The following is a 6,786-nucleotide window of genomic DNA, read 5'->3' on the forward strand; positions in this document are numbered from 1 at the left end:
ACATCCCACAGTGATTCCGTTTTTTCCACTTTCATTTTTTTTATTCCGTTTTTTTTTTAGAAATGTTTTTCATTTTTTAAAGAAAATATAACTTTTTTACTACTGTGAGGAAAAAAAAAATAAAAAATAATAAAAAAAAAAAACTCAAACAAAAATGTATGTCAAAAATAAAGTACACACAATTAAAAGGTAGATATAAGTTGTAGTGTCATGTATTATTCTGACTTCTTTTTAATTATTTATATGTCATATAAAGATGTATGAGAACAGCATTAATTAACAAAACAAAACAATGTTCTGGCTAATAAGCCATGCACTCTCTAAATAGAAAAAAATATTACATTTTTCATTGCTTATTTAAAAAAAAATCAATTAAGTATAAACTTTGTTTTCATTATTGTGTTTCATTATTTTTTTAATTCGTTATTTCAACATGCATTTTACTGTAGCTCTGATGAGATGTTAGAATGTAACATTATAATAACGTTGCTCCTGTTATGGCAAAATTATTAGTTATGCTTAATATATTTACTCATATATTTTAATCCTTAAGCCTTGGGTTGTAACTTTCCATTGTGTTATTCTCATGTCTTCAACTTTGCTTCTAGCTCTGGGTCAGGCCACCTCTTCAAAAGCACATGATGTCTTCCCAAAACAATACTGAAATCTCACAAGGTCGAGACGCACAGGCACCCTCTGTGTACAGACTCACATGCGTACACACACTCACATAGTCACACATACACATCCATTCATACACACAAACACCATACACGCGCACACCTCTAACACTCACGACAATCAGGAGATACCAGAGAACTGGTTGTTTTGACCCAAAGAAGAAACTGTCTCTTTTCACCCTCTCCTATCACCTCCACCCTGTCCTCTTTATCTCCTGGGGGGAGGAGGGAAGGGGGACTGAGGGGGAATATACGTGATGAGTTAGAACTGTGTGCCACTCGATCATCGGACGTCCGCCCGGGCGGTCACTAACTTTGTCCATCTTTGTACTCTTTTTTTACTTAGTTTTATAATAAACCTTTTTTATAAAATCATCAATGCCTCGCCTGGACTCCATCACTCAACCAGAGCAATAAATCATGTCTCCAAATGAGGTCAACCCCAAATTTGCCGTGACAAATTGGCGATCACGAACAGGATCCATCTTCTACTCTGGGGGGCTTCTGCCGTGGACCAGCACCGGAGAGTGGACGCACTTAAAACCACAAAGCTGCCCCTCGGACAGAGACTGGACCACGAACCATCGGTTGACACTCAAACACCAATTCGGACTATTAAGGACCAAGCTTCAGAAGGAAATCGACTATCAAAGGACTCAACTCTCCCATTCAGCAAAGCAATGCTGCAACGAAATAACTCGCTCAGTCCCAAATCAACTCTTCATCGTCTATGGAATGGGCCGCATGCCAATGCTGGGATTAACACATCCTGCCCCAACATCAAAGACTGAGAACCTGTGGGCGTCGGAGTTGGTTGGACACTCCCCCACCAATGAGTTGCGGGTTAAACGCCACGATTACTGCCTGAATGATGGGCAGCAACTGCAGACTGATCACACGTCTGCTGGAACATCTTCACCAAAAAAGACACTGTTTCAAAAGCCACGAGGATACCAAGCCATAAGAAGTCCACCACAGCCTTTGGTGGTAGTGCTATATCACTTTAGCCTTGAACTTCGGCATGGCGGGGGGCAACTAGCAAATAGCCAACAAGCTTCTCCTTCGATAGGACAATACTAACCCCTCTTTTTTCTGACTGTACGCTAGATTATTTTGTTTTCATTTATTCTCTCACACGCTTTAAGATACACTTAAAAGGTGTGCTCTAAGCAGACAGACCAGACATACAGTCACACACTCACGTTCATAACTATGAGCTGAAACACAGGACCACACAGAACCCTTCTGTTTGCCACATGAGACCATGTGTGCCCATCATTTATCTGTGCTTTTATTCATTATGTTGCTCATTTATTTACACTGCTTGTGCCTTTATGAGAAAAAAACAAACAAAAGGGAAGAAAATAGTGTTACTAATAGGTTTGTTTTTGTTTGCTTTTCTTTCCTTTTATTTTCTTGTTGAGGGGAGACCCCCCCACAATGCAAGATATGGTTACATCTGTTGAAGAAAGAGCCCTCTGTTGCCTCAGCTTTTGGAGCCGAAGTTTTAATTTTTTATTCTTTTATTGGCCATGATTTTTTTGAGCTCACACGTTTTTTCTCCTCTGTTATTTCTGAACGATTCTTCTTTTACTCTTTTGTTTTTACTCAATTTCAGGAAAATTGAGACAGAGATTGAGGACTGCAGCCTCAACCAAGTTTACATTTTGACATTTTTGACCGATACCCTCGTAAACAATCTGTACCTTACCCTTTTGAAGCTGCTTGCGACAGACAGCCTAGTTCAACATTCATCGTTTTCATTTTGCGCGCCTCCTCCTTACCGCGTCAGACTGTCTTGCCGGCCCGAAGCCACTCGACAGCAGGGGGGGTACCAAATTTTTCCTGAGAAAACTGTCCCATTAGTTGCTATGAGTACATAGGCAATTACTTTTCAAACAAGAAGTCCTGGTTTAATGTGCATAAAAAGGATAAACCTTGCTAGGGGAAGCGCTCTTTGGGGGATAGTGGTCCACCTGATTTGATACATGCTTGGTAACCGAATACCGTTCTGAACAAATTTCTACTGTTACAGCAAAATTTGCGGTTGACCTCATTTGGAGACATGATTTATTGCTCTGGTTGAGTGATGGAGTCCAGGCGAAGCATTGATGATTTTATAAAAAAGGTTTATTATAAAACTAAGTAAAAAAAGGTACAAAGATGGAACAAAGTGGAACAAAAATTAGTGACCGTCCAGCCGGACGTTCGAAGGCAGAGCCGCTCTGTCTAACAGTTTCAGCTTAAGCTTTTATACAGATATGAGAAAAGGTCCCAACCCTGAAAGAAAGAAAAGGAGGGAGTCAGATGCTCCCACAGTGGAAATGTTGGAGGATGATGAAGATGTGTATATTATGAGGAAGATTGGGCGCCACTCTTATCTATCCTTGATAGTGTGTGCGTTCGTGTATATCTGCATGTGAGTTTGAGTTTTGGCTCAGCAGAGACTGTGTTGCACTGAGTACAATACGATCTGTACTGTTTAATCTAACATGATTCAGCTGTTCAAAAGTGTAAAAAGTAATGGAGTCATCATGTATTAAAACATGACAAATTGTACACATGAACATACATTTGACGATATGATGATGAATATAAAAATCTGCCATAACACTACGTTCCCTTAGAGTGAGGGTTATTAGAGGTTGCGTGCTCCGTTCAATGTTGAATAATATTAGAGGTGCCCAAAAAGTCCTGGCAGTTGTGCGAAATAGGGGACCGAGGTTGAGTTATTCCCAAGCCCCTCATTCTTTAGGGGTGGCGGTTGAGTTCCTGCTGATTCAGAGTTTTTCTTAAATTTCTGGAGACGGACAGCGGTTGAGTTTCCCCCGGTTGCGGACCGGGGTTGAGTTTGGTTATTAGTGCACGGCCGTGCCATTCCTGCCTGATCAGCAGATAGCAGACTGTCAGTACTACCATGGGCAATAATCTAAGTGTAGACTCCGCCAAAGCGGTAGTAAAAAGGAGCGTACCTCTTATTAATCAGATGATACCAGTAAAAAGCAATTAATTAACGCTAAAAGGTTGCCAAGCATGGGGGGCAATAAGAGCTCATTGACCCCAAGAGAGGAGGTGGACTGGCTATCGCCACTGGTGGTTTAGATGAGGCCTATATTCTACTTAGACACTATGCAGCAAACCTTGTGAATGCATGGACGTGAAAATTGAGGCATGAACGTGTGCGGTGCATGAATGACTGAATGATGACACGTTACGTATGCCTGAGAGAACCGCGTTGTGAGTGCGAATGTGCCGTGGACGTGTCATTGAGTGATTGACCGATGAATGGCTGTTTGACTACACATGTTCCTCTGTTTCACCTTCCTTTCCTCCTGGGTTTTGATGCACTTGATCTTCTGCCTGTTTTTGCCAATTATGTAGTGGGGTGTTCAGATCTCACTGCTGCTTGTTAATAGAATTATGGTTTTAGGCCTTGGGCCTTCTAAAAAGTTTACCAGGTTTTAAAGGTTATTTTTCTGGGTGTTTAAAAACACCAAACGACATTTTTAATATATAATACCACTTTCAGTGGAATGACTGGCTTTGACCTTCACTGAACTTGCTGTTCATGTTCAGTGTCCATGTTTTTGTTGTTGTACAGTATGTGTATACTCGTTGTTGTGTATACTTGTTTATGTCTTCGTCTTAAGTTGTTGTTATTGTGTTTTCTTTTTTTCAATATACAGGTCGCTGGCTGTATACTCAAAGGAGATGAATCAAATCCAACTAAAGAAAAGGGATATTTTAAATTATTCATTTAAGTCTTAATGTTTTCCTCTCTTTCTGTTTCTGAGTGTTTCCTAACAGAAAATGCCACCGCCTTTTTGACTCCGATCCTGCCTCCTTCAGCCGTCATGCCTGGTCACTGCTTCTTATGATGAAGGATAAGAATTAAAGGCAAGTATTTTCCATAACTATAACTGGGAAGCAAAGGGGAAATAGATTGAAATAGACACGTGACAGTATGACATATTGTGGATGTTCTAACATAATATCTATTCCAGAGACTACAGAGACTTCCAATCTAACTGCGGAAGTGGGGACAGATCTTCAAATTTCCAAAGGGAGCGTACAGTTGACCCTGGCTTTGACCTTTATGGCTGAGGAGGAGGAGGTTGAGGAGGCTGGAGGGCACAAAGGCAGGCGGACACAAGAGAGAGGAAAACGGAGACACATCCAAAATGATCAGATAAGTGATTTTCCAATGATATTTATCATATGGTTTTAAGAATCCAAATGCATTCTTATGTAAAAAAAAAAAAAAAAAAAAAAGGGAAGGGAGAGGGCCAACGTCCCTCTGATTTTTGATTTATATTTTATCATGGGAAAATAATATACCTCAAAACCCTCCAACCATTTTCTTCTTGTTCCACCAGCACTTAGCGTGCAAGACCATAAAACACTTTCACTGGGTTTAGACACTTTTAAGAGTAAAATTAAGTGTTCTCAACATTGGGTTGGTGGCCCAATCTGGGTCGCCTGAGATTTAAAAAGGGTCCTCCTGAAATTCTTGATAATTGATTGATATAAGAGATAGTTTAAAGTTAAGTAACTTCCAAGCATTTAAGGAAGCTCTCCAAACCGTGCTAGGGCTCGTCACTCCTACGAATGGGATAAACACAGAGAGCAAAAGACAATATGATTGTTCGACTCAACTTAACTTTAATTCTGTCTAACCTTGAAGGGCCAATAATCTTGCTTAACTCTGGTTCAGACACAGGATAGGAGACACTTTTGCCACCAATTTACCTTCAAAATTAAGTAAATTACATCTCAAATAATAATTATGAGGGAAAATAATGAAATAAATGAACTGACAAATTCAGCTCTATAAAAGAATTAGGCTATGTAATTGGATGTTGAGTGTTAACATTATTCAGAATAAATAAAGGATAGAATAAGATTTCTCCTTCACAAATAAGAGATAGCAAAGAAAAAATAAAACAAACAATTTAAATAAATAAATAACATTATTTATTTATTTGGTTAAACTTATTTAGCTTTCTCACATCTCCATGTCTCCCAATTGTATGTATTCATCTTGAGAAGACATGTAGTCACACTCCACACTTCTCCGTCCGACTTGCATGTCCTTCTCCGTCCGGCTTGCATGTCCTTGTAAACAGTGGTTCTCAAATTGTTGCTTCTCACCAGGTATCAGCGTACCACTGGTAGTAGACGTACCACAGTTTGAGAATCACTGCAACTCCAGCTATGCTTCTCCTTGCTCCAAGAAAGGAGAATCGAATTAATACTTCCTGCTTTTCTCTCCGCCTCATATTTTCCCACTCACGTGTGAATGGGCTACAGATAACATTGAGCTAGGCATGGCTAAAAGCTCACTAACCCACGCCTAACCATTGTGTGATTGTGCAGCAGCACCTTTTAGGATCTGAAAAGCTCTCAGATCCTGACCTCTGACCTGTCTCTGCCTTCCTGGAAGCTATAACTGAGCACCAGAGCCACACTAACTATTGATTTAGTTAGTTAACTAACCCTAACACCCCTACTCTTTAAACTTTTTATTTTATTTCATTTTATTTTATTATTTTATTTTATTTTATTTTATTTTATTTTATTTTATTTTATTTTATTTTATTTTGTTTTGTTTTGTTTTGTTTTGTTTTGTTTTGTTTTGTTTTGTTTTTGTTTTTTGTTCCCCCCCCTCTTTTCTTCTGTTCAGGTACCAATCGATCCCAAGAGAGGTTGCCAGGTGTGTGGAGACTACCCTTCCTCTGACAACAACTGACGAAAAGGGTGGACCGACCGAAGGTGAATCGGCCCTTTTCAGGTTCAACTGACGACACACACGGCTGTGAAGGTTTCAGAGCGAGCCACGTGGATTCACGCATCACACTGCAGGAAGGTGCCAACACCAGCCGACCCTGATCTTGAGGCGACTGGTCCAACGGAGGAAGAACCAACATCAGCACTGATCGAGAAACTGCAGTAAGGAGCGTTTCCTCTCTTCTGGATCGGGAGCAGTGCTTTGATGACCTTTCGTTTGCTTTGAAAGTTGCAAACGAAAGGGAAAAGGAAAAGACCTCGGGGGGTCACCAGCTGACCTTTCTTACGAGGCAAAGGAAAAATGACCTCGGGGGGTCAC

The sequence above is a fragment of the Gouania willdenowi genome, chromosome 10 (genome assembly GCF_900634775.1).
Source record: "Gouania willdenowi chromosome 10, fGouWil2.1, whole genome shotgun sequence".
Lineage (NCBI taxonomy): Eukaryota > Metazoa > Chordata > Actinopteri > Blenniiformes > Gobiesocidae > Gouania > Gouania willdenowi.